Source organism: Elgaria multicarinata, chromosome 21, assembly GCF_023053635.1.
Source record: "Elgaria multicarinata webbii isolate HBS135686 ecotype San Diego chromosome 21, rElgMul1.1.pri, whole genome shotgun sequence".
Lineage (NCBI taxonomy): Eukaryota > Metazoa > Chordata > Lepidosauria > Squamata > Anguidae > Elgaria > Elgaria multicarinata.
The window spans coordinates 3,842,181-3,863,724 of record NC_086191.1 but is presented as its reverse complement, the minus strand read 5'-3'; positions in this window follow the sequence as shown (position 1 = coordinate 3,863,724).

The following is a 21,544-nucleotide window of genomic DNA, read 5'->3' as shown; positions in this document are numbered from 1 at the left end:
TTATCTAGAATCCAAAGGGGTCATCCCATGAAGCTGATGGGTGGGTGATTCAGGACAGATAAAAATCCTCCCAGAGTGCAGGACACGGAATAACAGGCTCAAGCCCTATGAAGAGAGACTGAAAGAACTGGGCATGTTTAGCCTGGAGAAGAGAAGATTGAGGGGAGACATGAGAGCACTCTTCAAATACTTAAAAGGTTGTCACACAGAGGAGGGCCAGGATCTCTTCTCCATCCTCCCAGAGTGCAGGACACGGAATAACGGGCTCAAGTTACAGGAAGCCAGATTCCGGCTGGACATCAGGAAAAACTTTCTGTTAGAGCAGTATGACAATGGAATCAGTTCCCTAGGGAGGTGGTGGGCTCTCCCACACTAGAGGCCTTCAAGAGGCAGCTGGACAAGCATCTGTCAGGGATACTTTAGGGTGGATTCCTGCACTGAGCAGGGGGTTGGACTCGTTGGCCTTATGGGCCCCTTCCAACTGTGCTATTCTATGATTCTAAGGGCTTCTTTGCACAAGGCATAGTGAACCCATGGAATTCGCTACCACAAAACATAGTGATGGTCACCAATTTGGACGGCTTTAAAAGCAGCTTAGAGACATATTCCTGGAGGAGAAGGCCATCCATGGCCACTAGTCCTGATGGCTATGTGGTACCTTCAGGATCAGAGGAAGTACGATGGTCATGTGCACCAGTTGCTGGGGAACATGGGCGGGAGGGTGCTGTTGCACCTGTGTCCTGGTTGTGGGTTTCGGCCACTATGTCAACAGAATGCTGGACTAGATGGACCCTTGGTGTGATCCAACATGGCTCCTCTTCCGTTGGGTCTCCATCCGTCGCAGCCCGGTTCCTTGCAGAATCTGTTGCCATAGCAATAAATCCAAATGGATGTTTCAGGGAAAGCCCAAAGGGGAAAGCCATGAGTAAGAGTGTTGCCTCTCAGTACATGGCAACGCCAGTATAACTTGCTGGCAATTTACAGATCTAACTTCCCTTACATCCTTCCGACAGGGCTGCGTCGCCCTGGCAACCGGAGACAAAGCATTCGGATACCATAGCAATAATGCACCCAGGCAAGCGCACGGGCCGAGTGAGTCACTGCAGGCCGGATACCAGCTCTTGCACAGTCACCAGCCTTACCGCTGAGGCAGGCGCTCTGAGCAATACATCCCAAAGGCACAACCGCAGGAAACCCCGCCACCGGCAAACAAAAATATTTCCTAATTATTACAGAAGTAGTAGAAGAAGGGGAGGAATGAAAAGAAAGACATGAGTCAGGCCGCAGGCTTGCACGGAATCCGCATCTCCTGCCCCCACCCCACCCCATATCCCAGCTACATGGGAGCTGCCTGGGCTGACTCAGAGAAGGGTGGAGAGCTCTGCACATGCTCAGAGGCACTGTTGATAGACCCAGGAACACTGTCATCCTAGTGATTGCACAACACACGAGCTTGTTTCTTTCCCTGGCAGGGCTTCATTTGAGACAGGCCTCGGGGTTTGGAGTTAGGCAGGGCAGTTACCAATTAGAGAGCGGAGTGAGCAGGGACGTACAGATTTCAAAATATAGGGTGACCCTATGAAAAGGAGGACAGGGCTCCTGTATCTTTAACAGTTGCATAGAAAAGGGAATTTCAGCAGGTGTCCTTTGTATATATGCGGAACCTGGTGAAATTTCCTCTTCATCACAACAGTTAAAGCTGCAGGAGCCCTGCCCTCTTTTAAATCTGGTCACTCTAGTATAGCTCCTGCAGCTTTAACTGTGGTGATGAAGAGAGAATTTCACCAGGTTCTCCATATATACAAAGGTCACCTGCTGAAATTCCCTTCTCTATGCAACTTTTAAAGATACAGGAGCCCTGTCCTCCTTTTCATAGGGTCACCCTACATAACATCCATTGCGTCTGCGTGTTCATATCCCCCCAAATTCGCATTTTCATGCTTTAGCCTATGGGGAGAAACGTGCTTTTTCAGCTGATTTTATTTTTAATTCATGCATCTTTCTACAACTATATTTGCATAACATTCCAGAAAGTGAACAAAATGGTCCACAAGTCTCAAGAACTTGTGCAACTCAGGAAAAAAAATAGTCCGCTGTGAATTGCATGGACAGTGTGGCGTAGTGGCTAGAGCGCTGGACTGAAAGTCGGAAGACCTGGGTTCGATTCCCCACTCAGCCATGGAAGCTCACTGAGTGACTACGGGCCAGTCACAGACTCTCAGCCCAAACTACCACAGGGGATTACGTACGTCCCCTTGGGTTCCTTGGAAGAAAAAAAGCTGGATATAAATGTAAAAATAATAATAAATAGAAATCCAAACTCATTTGAGGGTTTGATCTTTGTGGTCCCCTTCTAACTCCACAATTCTATTATCCTCCAACATCCTCAAGGGTGGGCAACTGATAACTCATAGAATCACAGAATGATAGAATAGCAGAGTTGGAAGGGGCCTACAAGGCCATCTAGTCTAACTCCCTGCTCAATGCAGGAATCCGCCCTAAAGCATCCCTGACAGAGGGTTGTCCAGCTGCCTCTTAAAGGCCTCTAGTGTGGGAGAGCCCACAACCTCCCTAGGTAACTGGTTCCATTGTTGTACTGCTCTAACAGTCAGGAAGTTTTTCCTGATGTCTTCCTGTAACTTGAGCCCGTTATTCCGCATCCTGCACTCTGGGAGGATCGAGAAGAGATCCTGGCCCTCCTCTGTATGACAATCTTTTAAGTATTTGAAGAGTGCTATCATGTCTCCCCGCAATTTTCTTTTTCCAGGCTAAACAGGCCCAGTTGTTTCAGTCTCTCCTCATAGGGCTTTGTTTCCAGACCCCTGATCATCCTGGTTGCCCTCCTCTGAACATGCTCCAGCTTGTCTGCGTCCTTCTTGAAATGTGGTGCCCAGAACTGGACGCAATACTCTAGATGAGGCCTAACCAGGGCCGAATAGAGGGGAACCAGTACCTCATGCGATTTGGAAGCTCTGCTTCTATTAATGCAGCCCAAAATAGCATTGGCCTTTCTTGCAGCCATATCGCACTGTTGGCTCATATTCAGCTTGTGATCTACAACAATTCCAAGATCCTTCTTGTTTGTAGTATTGCTGAGCCAAGTATCCCCCATCTTGTAACTGTGCATTTGGTTTCTATTTCCTAGGTGTAAAATTTGAGCTGTATGCAGCCCTCAGAGGTTACCTGTGCAGGTGCCCAAGGTAGCCCCCCCATTACCCATACCAAGGTGACACAGCACAGCTTTGCTGGGGGAAGGGACAGGGGAAGATGGCTGTGTATTTGTAAGCAGAAAGCAGCAGGTTCGATCCACGGCACGTCCAGGCAGGGTTAGGAAAAGCTCCTGCTCAATACGAGCCAACTTCCTCGGCTCCGATGTCCCACTCGGGACGTTCCCTCAGTTATCTTGCCAGAATCAACTCAGGCTCACAGGCTTGAAAGAAACACCAAGCCCCCCTCTCTTTTCCTGAGAAAAGATTCTTCACATGTTAGCCCTCTTCCTGACCTAAAAATAAGCACCACAATAACAGGCCAGGAATTTCATCAGTTAAATATTTGATGTCAAAAATAATAAGGTGTTTTTTTTAAATGCAGGGAGGTGCATCCTATTGCCATATTCAAGACTAAATGGTAGGAGATTTAAGGTTTGATTGGATGCATGTTTCATTCTAGTGCACTTTCTATTCTTAATCCACCTGCAGCTGACCTCTTGCAAAGCTTATCTCATCACAAATAAACCTGCATTGGAGCTCTTGTCTAGAGCATTGGTTGCTAAAGGGGCTGAGAGGGAGAGGGAGAGGGAGAGGGAGAGGGAGAGAGAGAGATGCCATCCTATTTTAGCCTCGGTGGTTTGCAAAAGTTCCCTGCTCCCACTGAACAGCTCACCTCTTGCAAAGCTTATCTACATAGCTTAATTGCCACCCACCCTATGATTAGGAATGCTCACTGCAACGTTAGCCGCTCCCCTCAAAAGCAAAACAAACCACAAAAGGCAGCAGAAAGACCCCAAAGTGGACGGGCGGCACCGTTGCAGGTAAGACCACCAAGGGGCTGAGTTGCCATATCCTTTTCCTCAGAGTCTGGATTGATGCCTGACCTAAAAATAAACACCACAATATCAGGCCAGGAATTTTGCTAGTTAAATGTTTGATCTAAAAAACTATCTATCTATCTGTCTGTATAGGGAGATGTGTTCTATTGTCATATTAAAGAATGAATGGTGGTAGATTTAAGGTCTGATTGGTTGCATCTTTCATTCTCTTGCACATTCTATTTTTATCCACTTGCAGCTGACCTCTTGCAAAGTTTATCTCATCACAAATAAACCTGCTAGGTTACTAAAGGGACTGAATAGATAGATAGATAGATAGATAGATAGATAGATAGATAGATAGATAGATCATATTCTATTTTAGCCTCAGTAGTTTGCAAAAGATCCCTGCTCCCACTGAACAGCTCACCTCTTGCAAAGCTTATCTACGTAGCCTAATTGACACACACCCTGTGATTAGGAATGCTCGCTGCAACATTAGCCGCTCCCCTCAAAAGCAAAGCAAACCACAAAAGGCAGTAGAAAGACCCCAAAGTGGACAGACCACACCATTGCAGGTAAGACCACCAACCAAAGGGGCTGAGTTGCCCAACCCTTTCCCTCAGTGTGCAGATTGATGCCCGGCCCACTTCCCGGATTGGACAATCTTCTTCTCCTTCCATGTCAACAATCCAGCGGCAGCAAGTGACTCACTCCAGCGTGCCCAGCGTTTTTATTTAGACACTGCAATAACTGGTTCTGCATTTCACAGAGCGAAAGGGAGGTGGGGGTGGTGGAGGGCGGACAACGGCAGAGGTGGCGTTCTGAGCTGAAACTGTTTCTGGGAGAAGATCAGGCCCCCGTGAACCTTGCACAAGTCGCCCGAGCCGTGCAATACTGGGGTGGCTGTTTCATCCGGAAAGTCGTGTTGGCTTTTGAAAAACAATAACCATATCTAGGTTAAGAACTCCGCGTTCGTTTGGGGACCGTTTTACTACTTTGCAATGTGTTGCAGAGTTCTGGAATGGTGGTGTTTGGTTGCTAAACGGGTGTGACAAAACGGGAGCGACTGTGGGGAGTGAGGAGGAGTTGTTAGAGCAGAGCTGCAGGGCCCTCTCCAAACGCCCCAGCGTCCACACCTGAGGCCCCTGCCTCCCTCTTTGCCATGTCTAGCCCTGCTCCCCCTGGGTTGGAAGAAGGGGTTTCAGGTGATAGAATCAGATTCTGAAGTAGAGGATTCCTCACCGAGGCATGGGATGGGATCCCAGACTGCCTAGAAGTGAGTGGTTCACCGTCTGTACCCCACCCCACAAATAGCTACGTGACGTAAGAAATGTGAGCTTACTCCCCATCTGATCAATGTTGCTGGGCTAAAATTAGCACCGGGGTAGTTTTACCTCCGGTGTGGACAACCGACAGGTGTCTGCTGACCCCATCAGACTTTTGGCAGGTGAGCTAAGGTGTGTCTCTTGCTGGGTTTTAAAGCACTCAAAACTTTCTTTTCTTTTTTGAGGAGGCCTTTCTCATCCCCAGCTATCCGTGTGGGCGTGGAGTCGCTCACCAAACCTGTCATTAGACAAGGAGATGAGACCTGAACGGAATGGAATTAGGGACGAAAACAAGGGCTGGATTTTCGCCCACGGAGATTCCCAAGGGAGATTTGGGGACGGTAGCCTGAACTGTCAGAATTAAACTAAGGCTATCTTTAAACTTAGGGCCAAGCTAAACATGACATTGAAGACCGATTTGAAAAAGGGGCGCCGTAGCAGGGAGGATTGGGCCCACTGTGTTCCCTAGAGGGAAAGTGGGAGCAGACACGTCACCCCGCCCCCATCTATGGTCTCTCTCTGGGCAGCACAGCTCAATGGGTTGGTCATAGAAGATGTGAGCCCTTAGCTGTTGACGTTGCACACGTCAATTATACAGGAGGAGTAGGGTGGCCCTATGGAAAGGAGGGCAGGGCTCCTGCAGCTTGAACTGTTGTGATGAAGAGGGAGTTTCATTAGGTGCTGCACGCATACAAAGGACTTAACAGTTTCAATACAACTGTTAAAGATACAGGAGCCCGGTCCTCCTTTCCATAGGGTCACCCTAGGGTGGAGGAAAGGGGACAATTGGTTTGGGGCACACTGGAACTGTCCTGTCCAGTTTGCGACAGCCAGGCCAGGGCTGGCTTAAGACATACAGAGGCCCTAAGCCATGTCAAGATTCACAGGCTCCATAACATAAAAATAAAGAGAAAAGTGTATAACATTACAATAGGAAATGAAAGAGTACCACCCAGCGTTAGGTGTGTGTGTGCTTACGGTTAAACAGTTTTAGATAACCTTCTCTGAAGATAGCATATAAGCACAAATACAGTACATTGATTTGAACTTCCTTTAAACTGGCTCTAGGGTGCACTGATTGCTTCCGACACTAAATGCATGTTGCCGCGCTTTCTCTCTATAAGGCAACTCTGCTGTGAAGTCTCGCCAGATTTTTCAACCTATTTACGCCAAATTAGATTTCAATTATAACATGTCTTCGTTTTCTCTGACGTATTTAGAGGCCCCTCATAATATGAGGCCCGAAGCCACGGTTCATGTCGCTTGCTCCTAAATCCGGCACTGAGTCAGGTGCGTGAAAACAGCAAAGCCCAGTTGTGCGTGAAGTCCCGTGCGCATTGGCGGCGGTAGGAAGCTGCCAATGTGTGATTTGTCACCCTTTCGGATGGACGGAGGGAGCCGAGCCACAGTTCCCGGCCAACTCGGCTGGCTTTAATTGGGCGTTTCTCGTAAACGGGGAGAAAAGCCAGCGCCTGGCAGGCGCAGACCACGGGATGGTGTCCAGAAGTATTTTTTAACAAGGAGGGAGGACGCATGGAAGAGAGGCACAACGGGAGGCAGAAGCCTGGCAAAGATTCCCGGGGGCGGGGGCGGGGGGGAACAACACGCATTGTTGTCAAACAAAAGGCCACAGCACAGGGAGGATGTGTGGGCAGAGAACTGGCACAGGTTGAGCGAGCGAAAACGTTCGCGGTGGGAAAAAGAGACACCGGTGCGCTTGTCAAATCCCTCTCCCAGCTGCAGGGTCTGCTTCTTGCTGAACGCTGCGTTCACCCCCAACTCCGTTGGCTTCAAAAGCAGGATTTAGGGAACAGGCCATCCCCCGTCTTATTTAAAAGTCCAGCAAGTTTCGCTTAGAGTCCCCTGATGTTTAGGGTTTTTTTAAAAAGCAAATTATCCAACTGCACAAATGCCCGGTCAGACCAAACACATTATTTCTCTTCCACGACTGGACAGATGGTCACCAACACTAGGAGAACCTTCAACTAAAAGACAGATGGACAGGGCCATACGGACACCCAGGAAGGACGCCAGACCAAGAGAAGCACACCACGGGTTGTCACCGACAGCCCCCAATTGAAACCACAGCAACGGACCATCAGTGAACTCCAGCCCATCATCAGCACAGACATGAGCCTTGGGAGGCAGACCGGTCCTGGCCTACAGACAACCCCTCAACCTGAAGCAGATGCTAACCAGCAATAGTACACAGGACAAGAGGGACCAGACCATGCAATAGACCCAAATGCCAACTCTGCCCCCACATCCGTGCAAGCAACACTGTCACAGGACCCAACAACATCCGTCACACCATCAAGGGCTCTTTCACCTGCATCCTTATATAATTTGTGTGACGTGCCATCCCTGACTTTGTCTATTGTTAACGTCTTCATAAACACAGACTCATAACGCGTGTCTTATTTTTTGCACCCCTTTTTCAACTGTACATTATCAGCTTTCCAGATGCACATTCTCCCCCCCCCCCCCCCAACTACACGTTTTGTGTCCAACTGCACACTGAAAAAAGAAAAGACCCTGCTGGGGTTAATGGAAGACGTTCTTCTAAACTTCATTGCGTGGGGTGGGTGGGAGCAATTTTATTCCAGGGGAGAAAGAGAGGGAGAGAGATGGATGTGCATAAGAATGTTAAGAGCAGCCCTGCTGGATCAGACCAGGGGTCCATCTAGGCCAGAACTACACCTTGCATCAAATGTGAAATAAAAAGCAGGATGTAACATTATGAAAGCGGTATATGGAATGCAGATTTGGGGCCCAACAGTTATCAGTGCACTTCAGTACCGCTAAAAACCAGTAGTGAAGACTGAGCTCTACTGCATCCTGTACCCCACAGCATATAGGACTAGTAGCCATTGATAGACTCCTGTTCTTCCACGCAGTGAAAGCTGCTGACTCTGATGCAAGGAAGCCAAGGCAACATTCAAAACCCTCCTCCTCTCCTTTTTATCCTCACAACAACCCTGTGAGGTAGGCTGAAAGCCAGTGACAGGCCCAAAGTTGCCCAGTGAGCTTCCGTGGCCGAATGGGGATTAGAACCTGTAACCACTGCACCACACCGGCTGGGCATTTAGGTCACAACTGGAAGAGAAAAACTGTCTCTGTTTATTACAGACATTGGCTTGAGGCTTGAGCAAACCTCCGTTTTTCCTTCTGCATTATGGGCGCAATTAGATTTTATTGACCAAGGGTTTGTAAAGCTTTTAACACCTCCATGCTAGGCAAGGTTCGTCACACACCAACCACGGGGAGTCCGAAATCAACCTCTGCGGAAGATCTGAAAGGAGAGATAGTCTCGGCCAGACCATAATTTCAGTAGCTTTGCCGCTCTTTCCCACCTCTCTGCTTCCTGTCTGACAGCAGGTGAAGATTTTATTGTTCAGGCAGGGCCCTGGGATGCCAAAGTGATTTGTTTTTCCTCTTTGCGGTCGGCTGCTGTTTTTAATTTGCTCGTCTTGTTATGGATCCTCTCTCGTTCTTATTTGCTCCTTGTTTTTAATTGCGATTTTTTAAATTAAGTGTCGCAATACTCATGTTTCTATTATCGCTCTCAGCTGCCTCGGCCCTCTCTGGCACGGAAAAGAGGGGAGAAACATTTCGAATGAATCCAGAAATAAATTGTTGACGTTGTACTGGACGGTTCACGAGTGCTGCTGCAAACCACTCTTCATTGCCTTTTGCCTTCCAAACAACTCCGTGCCTTTTGTATTCCCATTTCACAGGTAGCAAACTGAGGCTGAGAAAGAACGGCCCATGCCTTTGGATGACTGTGTAGTAAAGAGGGAATTTGAGTCCTCCCCAAACTGCTAAAACACCCCAGCTATTAGTTAGGGATTAGTTCTTTTCTTCCTTCATGCCAAGCTAGAGTATGAAAATAAGGGGGCAGTGTTATCCCCAAAAGTATTGCTGGGGAACGTGGGTGTTGCACCGTGTCCTGCTGGGCTAGATGGACCCTGGGTCTCATCCAGCTGGGCTCTTTTTATGCTCTTATGTCCTTCTGCTAGAGCTATGGGCCTAATGGCTGCTATCCCTGAATCTATTTTCTACAGCCCTAAATCTATCCCCCCAAAATGTCCCAGGGAAGTTTTTTGCTTTCTTTCTCAGTTTAATTGCCACTGGTGCCAATAGGATTTCCCCCCCCCCCCAAGTGAAGGTGCCATGAAGGCAGGACCGGCCCTATCATTAGTCAGGGTGAAGCAAGTGCCTCAGGCGGCACACGCTGGGAGGTGGGCAGCCAGGTGTCGAAGGGGAGACCGGCGTCCCTCACGCTCCCTAAGTTAGCCAGCTGCCTTCTGGTTCATTGGACGATGCTGTTCCGTCACCAGTGTGGAAGAAACAATCCAGTCAGTTTGGGGGCATGAACTGGGAGAGACTGCCATCTTATTTATTTATTAATTATTACATTTATATCCCGCCTTTTTTCCTCCATTAAGGAACCCAAGGTGACATACATAACCCTCCTCCTCTCCATTTTATCCTAACAACAACCCTGTGAGGTGGGTTGGGCTGAGAGTCTGTGACTGGCCCAAAGTCACCCAGTGGGTTTCCATGGCTGAGTGGGGACTAGAACCCGGATCTCCTGACTCCCAGTCCAACACTCTAACCACTAGGCCACACTGGTCTTGTTCTTCGCCTCAGGTAGCAAACTGTCCTGGGCCGGAGGGGTGTATTTCCAGGGGTTCACAACTACCCCCCCCAAAAAAAACCCGTCCACGTGGCGATTAAGCTGAAGGACGAGTAAAAAGGGAAGCGAAAAGCAAACAATGCAAAAAGCACGAGGCGCCTTAAAAGGTGTCATTGAAGAATTGGAATAAGGACTGTGAGAACTGCGAAGAAGCGTTTCTCTGACGAAAACTGTGAAGAAGCGTTTCTGAAGAAATGTCTTCGCATTATTACTATTTTCTGAAGAAGCCTTTGAAATGAGCGATACTTGTAAATTCCATATTCCTAATCCCACTGAGAGATTTCTAGCTCTTTTGAGGTACTTGTATCTGTAGGGGACTCAAATATAATTCACTTTCGCAACCATTGCTGTGGGACGGGAAGACGGGGCCCTGAATTGTTCCAGGGCCTTCTGGCTCCATCGGGGCTTTGTCCAGGCACCCCGGTGCCCCCCAAAGTCCACAACCTCTCGAGCAAAACACCGGCACTCGGCGCTTTGGCCTTCCAGACTCGCATTCCTGCGCAACCTCGCCATGCAAAGCCTGTGGGAACCGGTGCCAGAAGCCGGCCTTTGCTCCCCATAAACCGCACTCGCCTCCTCCTCTCAGCCAGCTCTGCATTCCCCAAGAAGAAGGGCTGGTAAACACTCCGCTTTCAAGGCGTGAGGCTGGATGGGAGGGTTCGAATGTTTCCCCTGGAGCTGAGGCAGCCGGCGTGGGTTCTCTGACTACGAGCAGAAAGATCCCAGCAGTGCGACCGAGTGGGCCTGTTCAGACGTCACGCTAAGCCATGGTTAGGGCGCTAAGCTTTTTGCAGGCCCCGTTCAGTGGCTTTAACCACAGTGGTTAAGCGAGAAAGCCGGGCTGTGTTCAGAAGACACCTTAAACCATGGCTTTAGCTACAGTGAATAAAGCAAAAAGCCGTAGGTTTAAGGTGTCTTCTGAACATGGCCTGGCTCTCTGGCTTAACCATCATGGTTAAACACATGGCTTAAGGTGTCTTCTGAACGGGACCGCAGTAAATGGTTAGCGAGCGTGAGTAAACAGTGGTTACGTGAGCCCCTGACAAAGGAAGTAAGGCAGGTAGCTACCAGCAGGAGGGCCTTTTCTGCTGTGGCACCCCGGCTGTGGAATGAGCTCCCTAAGGAGGTTCGCTTGGCACCTATTTATTTATTTATTTAAAATATTTATATCCCGCCCTAAATCACTAAGATCTCAGGGCGACGTACAGATAAAAACATACAGTATAAAACAATAAATATACACAGTTAAAAACAAATTAAACCATGATCCAACTTAAAACGATATATAATTTAAAAGCAATAGATGATATTCTTTTAGACACCAGGTGAAGACCTTTTTATTCTCCCAGTATTTTAACAGTGTATACATTCATTTTAACTGCTGTTTTAAATTTGTGTTTTAAATTTGTATTTTTGCATTGCTGCGTTTTTTATCTTGGTTGTGCTTTTATATTGTACTTTATATTATGGTTCTATACTATTGTTTTGTTTTTAATTGTCTTAAATTTGTAAACCGCCCAGAGAGCTTCGGCTATTGGGCGGCATAGAAATGCAATAAATAAATAAATAAATAAGGAATGATCTCAGAATCATAGATTAGTAGAGTTGGAAGGGGCCTCTAAGGCCATCAAGTCCAACCCCCTTCTCAATGCAGGAATCCACCTTAAAGCATCCCTGACAGATGGTTATCCAGCTGCCTCTTGAATGACTCTAAGTGTGGGAGAGCCCACAACCTCTCTAGGTAGCTGGTTTCATTGTCGTACTGCTCTAACAGTCAGGAAGTTTTTCCTGATGTCCAGCCGGAATCTGGCTTCCTTTAACTTGAGCCCGTTATTCTGTGTCCTGCACTCTGGGAGGATCGAGAAGAGATCCTGGCCCTCCTCTGTGTGACAACCTTTTAAGTATTTGAAGAGTGCTCTCATGTCTCCTCTCAATCTTCTCTTCTCCAGGCTAAACATGCCCAGTTCTTTCAGTCTCTCTTCATAGGGCTTTGTTTCCAGACCCCTGATCATCCTGGTTGCCCTCCTCTGAACACGCTTCGGGACTAGAACCCGGCCCTGCACTCTGGGAGGATCAAGAAGACATCCTGGCCCTCCTCTGTGTAACAATCTTTTAAGTATTTGAAGAGTGCTATCATGTCTCCCCTCAATCTTCTCTTCTCCAGGCTAAACCTGCCCAGTTTTTTCGGTCTCTCTTCATAGGGCTTTGTTTCCAGACCCCTGATCATCCTGGTTGCCCTCCTCTGAACACGCTCCAGCTTGTCTGCGTCCTTCTTGAAGTGTGGAGCCCAGAACTGGACGCAATACTCTCGATGAGCCCTAACCTGGGCCGAATAGAGAGGAACCAGTACCTCCCGTGATTTGGAAGCTCTACTTCTATGAATGCAGCCCAAAATAGCATTTGCCTTTCTTGCCGCCATATCTCACTGTTGGCTCATATTCAGCTTGCGATCTACAACAATTCCAAGATCCTTCTCGTTTATGGTATTGCTGAGCCAAGTATCCCCCATCTTGTAACTGTGCATTTGGTTTCCAGATCTATTTCTTAGATCTTCTCCTCCAACACTCCCAGGAGGGTATTGAATATTGAGTGTATGCCTTCCGCCCCAATGAGCACCAGCCGCCAGGGACCCGATCCATTTGGGAGCTCTTTGTAGCCGGTGAAGGTTTTCCTGGCCTTGGAAAACCACAGCAGTGTCACAGGTCTTGAGCACAGAAATCTAGGCTGGAAAAGGTGGGGCCGGCTCTGAACACCAGCAATTTGGTTTTGCAGCAGGCCCAACCTGTCGCTCCTCTCCTGGAGCTCACGGCGGGTTTGCGAATGACCCAAGCCATGCAGGGAAGAACGGTCTGCCAGCCCCTATTAGCGAACTGGAACCGCCTGATTGAGAAGCAGTTAGACCAGGGGTGGGGAACCCGAGCCAAATTCTGTTTCAGAGAATCTCTCGTGGGCCGTATTCCAGTGGTGGGCGTGACCAACGGCAAGAGGGGGCGTGGCCAAAAAGATCCACGTATTTTAGCCTGTAACGAAGCCTTAGGAAAGGGAGTTTTAACCTAAAAAAAAGACAAGAGGCCGAAACGGGTCAGGGTTTTGTATAGGGTGACCACATGGAAAAGAGGACCGGGCTCCTGTATCTTTCACAGTTGCATAGAAAAGGGAATTTCAGCAGGTGTCCTTTGCATGCATGCAGCACCTGTCAAAATTCCCCCTTCATCACAACAGTTCAAGCTGCAGGAGCCCTGCCCTTTTTTGTATCTGGTCACTCTAGTGTAGCTCCTGCAGCTTTCACTGTTGTGATGAAGAGGCGATTTCACCGGGGGCTGCAAGCCTACAAATGACATCTGCTGAAATTCCCTTTTCTAGACCACTGTTAAAGATGCAGGAGCCCGGTCCTCCTTTCCATACAGCCACCCTACTTTTGTACAATTAACTTTTCTATCGCGTCCTGAGATTTCTCTCCCTTTTTGTGTTCATGTTGGATGCTCACCCGCCTTGCACCGGGGTCACCCAGACAGCAGCTTCATGCAGCGACGCAGTTCTTACGACACTCAGTGAAAATGTGAACTCTGCACACGCTCAGACGCCAACCTCTATTTCAAATATTCGAGGGTCAGGCCCAGGGCTGGCTGGTGCAAAGGCTGACGGCGTTGCAGTGAAGTCCCTTGGCAGGGCACCGGTCCCAGGCCTGCCGAGGCCCGCTTTGCACTCTCAAAATAAAACAAAATCCCCTCCGTCATCCAATTTTGCAGTTTGCGGAAACGGCCTGGAGTGGCGGGGAAAGGAAAAATAACAAGGAAACAGGGATGAGAGGCTGCAAGGTAGCAAAGGCGTCGGGGCAGCCCAGAGCCCAGCTTCCTTCAAGTCCGAAACATTTTCTGAAGAGGCCAAACAAACACAGGAACATGCATAGCAGAGGCCTCCACCCTGCTCCTGCTGGCTAGGGAACTGCAATCGGTTGGGACCTGCTGAGAATGCCAAAATATGGGCCGGGAAATTGTGGTTGTGGCGGAGAAGCGTATGGGGCAGAGGCAGGCGAGAGGGCAGCCTTACAGATGTTCTCTGTGAATTGCAACAATCCGAAAGTTCAGGTCAAACAGCAAAACATGGGTTGTGTACTGTTTGGGAGGGAAAGAGGCCTGTCCCTTCCTCCCAAAAGAATCTGATGCCTGGATCATGAGTCATGAGGCTGATCTCTTTCTCTGTGTGTGTGTGTGTGTCTCTCTCTCTCTCTCACACACACACACACACAGAGTGTGCGCTTGGGTGGGGCGGCTGTCGAATGCAAAAAAACCAAACAACCGAATTCCAGATGCTGGGCCCTGGGCCAAGTTCGCCTCCCTTTCTGCAGCTGCTGTCCATCTTCGAGCACCCTGCTCCCCACTGGCTTTTTGCATGGGGAGGAGACCAGGCAAGGGGGGGGCGGGTAAGGGAAGATGACTTGGGCTTTTAACCCTGACATCCCCAGATCCGCGGATCGCTCTGGCGGTTGGAAAGGGAAGAAAAGTTCTGCCAACGCAAGTTGGACGAGAGCCCAGATTCCAGAATTAGCCACAGAATTCACTGCAGCAAGTTGTTAAAAACTCAACCAGGGGGATTGTTGATCCGGCTACGCCCCCGTCCTGATATTTGCGGCCGCCCCGACGCCGATATTTTGCACTCTCCCGTTCCACAGAACTCCGAAACACAAAGCGATGCAGCTACACTTCACAATCCACAACTCTTACTTTTGTTGTGAACTATGTTCCTCTAACACACACACACACACACACACCCCTGTGGTCTGTGCAGACAAACTCATTATTATTATTTATTATAGCTAAATCCTGTCGTTTCTTCCTGTATAATATTGCCAGGATTCGACCATTTTTGTCTGTCTCTTCTGCCAAGACTCTCGTTCATGCATTGGTTATCTCTCGGTTGGACTACTGCAACCTTCTTCTCTCTGGCCTTCCCTCGTCTCACATCAGTCCGCTGGTCTCTGTCCACCACTCTGCCGCTAAGATCATCTTCATGGCCTCTGACCATGTCACTCCACTTCTGAAATCTCTTCATTGGCTTCCAATTCACTCCAGAATCCAATATAAACTTCTCCTGTTGACTTTCAAAGCTTTTCACGGTCTAGCTCCTGCCTATCTCTCCTCTCTCATCTCACACTATTGCCCCGCTCGTGCTCTCCGCTCCTCTGATGCCACGCTTCTCGCCTGCCCAAGGACCTCCACTTCCCTTACTCGGCTTCGTCCTTTTTCTTCTGCTGCCCCTTACGCCTGGAACGCTCTTCCAGAACACTTGAGAACTACCAACTCAATCACAGCTTTTAAAACTCAGCTAAAAACTTTTCTTTTCCCTATAGCTTTTAAATATTGAGTTTGTTCTGACCCTATACTGTCAGCTTCACCCTACCCGGTGCCTGTTTACACTTCCCTGTGCCTGTTTGCATTCTCCTTCCCTCCTTATTGTTTACTACAACTTTATTAGATTGTAAGCCTATGCGGCAGGGTCTTGCTATTTACCGTGTATAATCTGTACAGCACCATGTACATTGATGGTGCTATATAAATAAATAAATAAATAATAATAAAACTCATTGTTATAAAACTCATTGTTTTACCAGTTTCGTTTTGTTATAACTGGACCTCGAGAAACAGGTACTAATATTTACAACTCAAGAAGCAGGAAGTAACTAGGTGAAAAATGAGAGATCTTTGCAAAGCCATCAAAACGGCTATTGCTAAAAAGACGGAGGTTGACACAACAAGGATAGGTGTCCTTAGGGCAGGGTTGGGGCACATCTTTTAGGCCAAATCCCATTTTGGAGAAGCTCTTTGGCGGGGGGGGGGGGGCGCATTCTGCCCCGGCCCTACCATTAAGCAGTGCGAGGCATTCGTCTCAGGTGGCAGATGCTGCGATGTGGCAGCAATGTGTCGGAAGAGAGAACTGCGGGTCACTCAGACTGCTGCACCCCCCCTTAAGCAGGCTTGCCGTCTTCAGGTGTGGTGGAAGATGCTGTCCCATGGTCAGGGTTGAAGAAAACGGCCAGCCTTTTGGCTTTCCAATATGGAATTGGAAGGGGCGCCATCTTGGTTTTTTCCCCCTCAGGCAGCAGTATGCCTTGGGCTATCCCTTAGCACTGGTGGTAGGTGGTTCCTCAGTCTAACCTAGGGAGGTGGTGGGCTCTCCCACACGAGAGGCCTTCAAGAGGCAGCTGGACGGCCATCTGTCAGGGATGCTTTAGGGTAGGGTGACCATATTTGGGAAACCAAAAAAGAGGACCCCTAGTGTGTGTGGGGGGGAAGCAGCCTTCTGAGTCCTGCAGAAAGTACGTTATTCCCCCGCCACCTTAAAGAACCCGATTGGAGTGGAGGAGGGGAAAGGATTTCATTCTGCACCACCACCATCCACTCCAATTGGGACCTTTTCTATAATGTCCACGAATGACCCACTTTCCCCTCTAAGACCTCAGTTGGAGCTCGGGGTGGGGGAATGACGTGCCTCAAGAAAGCATGTCATTCCTTCCTGCCATGCTAATGGCAGCCTTAAAGGGGAAGGTGTGTCATTCCAGGACATTATTGAAAATTATAGAAAATCCCCCCTGACACCATGGAAAGAACAAAAACCAGGACAAATCCGGGGAAATCCTGACAGTTGGTCACCCTACTTTAGGGTGGATTCCTGCATTGAGCAGGGGGTTGGTCTTGATGGTCTTGTAGGCCCCTTCCAACTCTACTATTCTATGATTCTACTGTTGGATCTCTCCTTGCCACTGTTGGCTGAAGTGGAGTATCTTCAACAAGATACGGAGTATCTTCAACAAGATACGGAGTATCTTCTACAATCTGGTATCCCCTGGATGGGGCTATCCTAGCTTCCGTGCTCTACGTGCTGGTAACCTCTAGGCTAGACTACTGCAATGCACTTTACATTGTGTGGCCATTGGAGACAGTCCAGAAACCGCAGGTAGTGTAGAATGCGGCAGCCACGCTGTTGACCAGAAGTATTCCAAACGTGGAATTCAGTTCCGGGCTGCCAAATTGGTTCCTGGCCCAGTTCAAAGCGCTGGTGTTGATCTATAAAGTCTTGCAGAACTCAGGAGCTCAAGGACCATCTTTTCCCCATACTAACCTGCCCAGACCCCAAAGTCAACACCAGAGCCCCTTTGCTCGTGCCCCCTCCAAAAGATGCTTGGAAGGTGGCGATGAGGGAACAGGCCTTTCCGGTGGTAGCCCCCTCTCATTCCCAAAAGTAGAATGCTCTCCCCAGGAAAGGTTGCCTGGCATAACCTTTGCCATCTTTAAGGTACCAGGCAAAGACGTCTCTCTAGTCATGAGGATTTGGATATGGCTGAGACTTGGTAGCTATTACTCATTTATTTATTACCTTTCTACACTGCCCAACAGCTGAAACTCTGATTTTTGTGGTTCGCTCCCGTACTGGATGGAGGGGTAGTTGTAGTTTTGGTGTGTGTTTTTGAGTTATTCAGGTGATCTTTTATATGGATAAATTGGCATGGTTTTATTTATTTATTTATTTATTTATTTATTTATTTATTTATTACATTTTTATACCGCCCAATAGCCGAAGCTCTCTGGGCGGTTCACAAAAATTAATAACTTTTAATAAAGTTGCTGTATTTGGAGCTGGTTTCTAGGCTCTATTTTTTTGTAAATTGCTTCTGGAACTCCTGCAGTTACGCGAAGCAAGGAACTAGTGTGGTGCCAGTGTGGTGTAGTGGCTAGAGTGTCGGACTGGGAGTCGGGAGATCTGGGTTCTAGTCCCGGAGCATGTTCAGAGGGCAACCAGGATGATCAGGGGTCTGGAAACAAAGCCCTAGGAAGAGAGACTGAAAAAACTGGGCATGTTTGGAGAAGAGAAGATTGAGGGGAGACATGATAGCACTCTTCAAATACTTAAAAGGTTGTCACACAGAGGAGGGCCAGGATCTCTTCTCTATCCTCCCAGAGTGCAGGACACGGAATAACGGGCTCAAGTTAAAGGAAGCCACAGATTCCAGCTGGACATCAGGAAAAACTTCCTGACTGTTAGAGCAGTACGACAATGGATTCAGTTACCTAGGGAGGTTGTGGGCTCTCCCACACAAGAGTCACTCAAGAGGCAGCAGGACAACCACCTGTCAGGGATGCTTTAGGGTGGATTCCTGCATTGAGCAGGGGGTTGGACTCGATGGCCTTGAAGGCCCCTTCCAATTCTGCTATTCTATGATTCTATGATTCCCCACTCAGCCATGGAAACCCACTGGGTGACTTTGGGCCAGTCAAAGACTCTCAACCCAGCCCACCTCACAGGGTTGTTGTTGTGAGGATAAAGTGGAAAGGAGGAAGATTATGTATGCCGCCTTGGGCTCCTTGGAGGAAAAAAGGTGGGTAATAAATGCAATAATACATAGAATCATAGAATAGCAGAGTTGGAAGGGACCTACAAGGCCATCGAGTCCAACCCCCTGCTCAATACAGGAATCCACCCTGAAGCATCCCTAACAGATGGTTGTCCAGCTGCCCCTTGAAGGCCTTTAGTGTGGGAGAGCCCACCACCTCCCTAGGTCACTGTTTCCATTGTCGTACTGCTCTAACAGTCAGGAAGTTTTTCCTGACGTACATACATACAAACTATGCGCACGGCCGCCAAAGGAAGATGTTTCACAGTAACTTGACATTGCAACAGCTGCATGCAGACTCAGAATGTGGGGAGATGTGGGGTGGCGGGGGAGAAAGAGGGCAGCGGCAGAAGTTGGTAGCAAACACTGACTTGAAAGTTATGATGCGAGGTCACTCTGGCATCTGATGCCCATTACGTAGCTCTGCTCTACTCCCTTCCTCCACCTCCTCTCCCCCCCCCCCCCCGCTGTGTTCCGTCTTGGTATGATAAATACAGAACTTGCGGCTAAGCCCCACCCGCGCGCAGGATGGGTGCGTGATTCACTCTTCCTGAGGGCCCCAGAGAAACCAGATGGATGCAATTAACGTAAGCCGTGCCCCCTTTCCCCCAAAACTTCCCCACCCTGCACCAAAAATACACACACACACACACACACACCACGGCAAAATATGCCAGGAGCCCAGTCGGGGGAAATCCAACAAAAACTGACATCCAACTTGAACCAGTGAAACGGATGGAAAAAACATAGCCAAAAGCGGCTTGTAGGCTAGAGTACTACCAGGACGGCAAGTCAGAAGGGACGGCCCTGGATTAACCTTTAAAGCAATATAAACATGTGCTTCAGGCACCAAGGGAAGGGGGCACCCCAGAGGCTCTCCCACGCTAGAGGCATTCAAGAGGCAGCTGGACAACCATCTGTCAGGGATGCTTTAGGGTGGATTCCTGCGTTGAGCAGGGGGTTAGACTAGATGACCTTGTAGGACCCCTTCCAACTCTATGATTCCATGACCAGTACCATAGCTGTAGCCATCTCATTTTAAGGAATTCCAGATTCATAGAAAGGGCCTAGCCGCATATTCAAAGAGAACGGCAATTTTTTATTATTTGTGCTTTATTTTATTACACCCAATCAACCAGCATTAGGCTCTATGCGTCCCAGGACATCATTGGACATCTGAGCTAACTTCCCGACAATCTTTGTCTCGACATCTACCTGGAGTTCAGCATGTTTGATGATCTTACCGATGTTTTCTGCATGAATTTCAGTGTTTTTCATAAGCATTATACATATATATGATCCATATTCATATGGAAAGGGAGACAGGGCCTTTTCAGTGGTGGCCCCTCAATTATGCAATGATCTCCCCGACGAGGCCAACTTTGATGCCAGGTTAAGACCTTTATCTTCTCCCAGGCTTTTAACAGCATTTAACAACTTATGCTGAGTTTTGTTTGTTTTTAATGGACCCCAGAATAGCTGTTTTTATAAGAATGCTGTGTTTTTATGCTTTTAAATTTTGTATATTCGTTTTGTTTTTAACTTCTGTAAACCACCCAGAGAGCTTTGGCTATGGGGTGGTATATAAATACAATAAATAAATAAATATTCTTTTGTGTGTGTTTATTTTTGCGCCTGTACTTTTCAGACCCCAAGATGAAACGCGTTCAATTCAGCGGCGCACAAAAGAGAAAGCTAGAAGGGAAAAAACCAACAAAAGGCTTTGGATTTAGTGGCCAAGAACGGAAAGCTAATTTTTTCACACTTTCTGCTCTTATTCTTAATGTCTTGCCAGCGAAGCATTGGAAGGGCCAAGGGGACACCATTATTGGAGTGTGCTGAGGGCATCAGCTGGCCGTAATCCAGATATGGCAAAGATAAAAACAGCAGAGCTCGCTTTCAGGAGCAGCGGACAGGAAACGTGCATCAAGGCGCCACCAACCGCCATGCAAAGGTCTTGAAGGTGCTAGCGGACTTGCCCTGCGTTACGCGGCAGGCGCCTGCGGAGATAGGGATCGCGTCCCGCTGCTGTTATGGATAACACACCAGGCTACACCAGCGCTTCTTTATGAATGAGGAAGGAAAAGAAGATTTGATGCCACGAGTGGATGCACGCCAGGCCAAGAACCCGCCAGGCCGCGACAAGTTAAGACTTTGCCCTCGCCCAGGGTTTATAACAAGAAGAATCCAGGGCTGAGAGACGCCAGGTCCAGATCAAACTCCAAACCCACGCCGAGGCAAGGCGGCTCACCCTGCAGAGAGCGCATGTATTTCGCGGCATACAATAACACTCACAGGACACGCACACACACACCCGGTGGCACAATAACTCCTTTGTACACGCCCGGCTGTAGCATCTCAGGGCCAGAATTTTATTTTATTTTAAAAAGCAAAGTTGCGCAATACCGCATTCCACGCCTCCGCATGGATTACGGTGGACAGCCTGGAATCCTGGGGAAGGGGTGGGCATCACTTCAGAACTCCTCGAGGATCCATGGCTTGACCACTATGGATCAGGAGGGCAGGTAGCAAACACGGAACGCCTGAACTAGTTTATTCCCCGTCCGCACAGGTGTGTGGTCAGTGGTGCGCAGTTAACAGCCTGCCATATTTGTTTAGGCAAGCCCTGGATCAATACAGGTGTGTTTTGTCCTTTTGACTTGATCCTTTACACCTAGCGTTGATAAAACTAGTGTGTGTGTGGGGGAAATCACATCCGCCTGCCTTGCTCCTGTGCATCGCCGCACGGAGGCACCCCGACGCCCTCCCATAAATAGCTCCGGCTCCGGAGGCAGGGCTCAGAAACCTGTCTGGCAACTAGGTAAGGTGCCACCTCCACCCACCTACCCCACAACCTATTTTAGGCCTTGACGAAACAAGCCTATGCAACCTGCAAGTCAGGCACATCCGGGCCCAAGTCTTTCACAAAGTTTAGGTTTGTGCAATCCTGGTAGACACTCATTTCCCTCTACAGAGGGAGGCTTCGAACGCAGCAGCGCATGGTCAGAGAGCGGAGGATGGACTGTAAGTCAGTGGCAGAGAACACCTCCTTTGGATGCAGACTCCTGCTACCAACTGTCACTGCAGAAGCCACCAGTGAG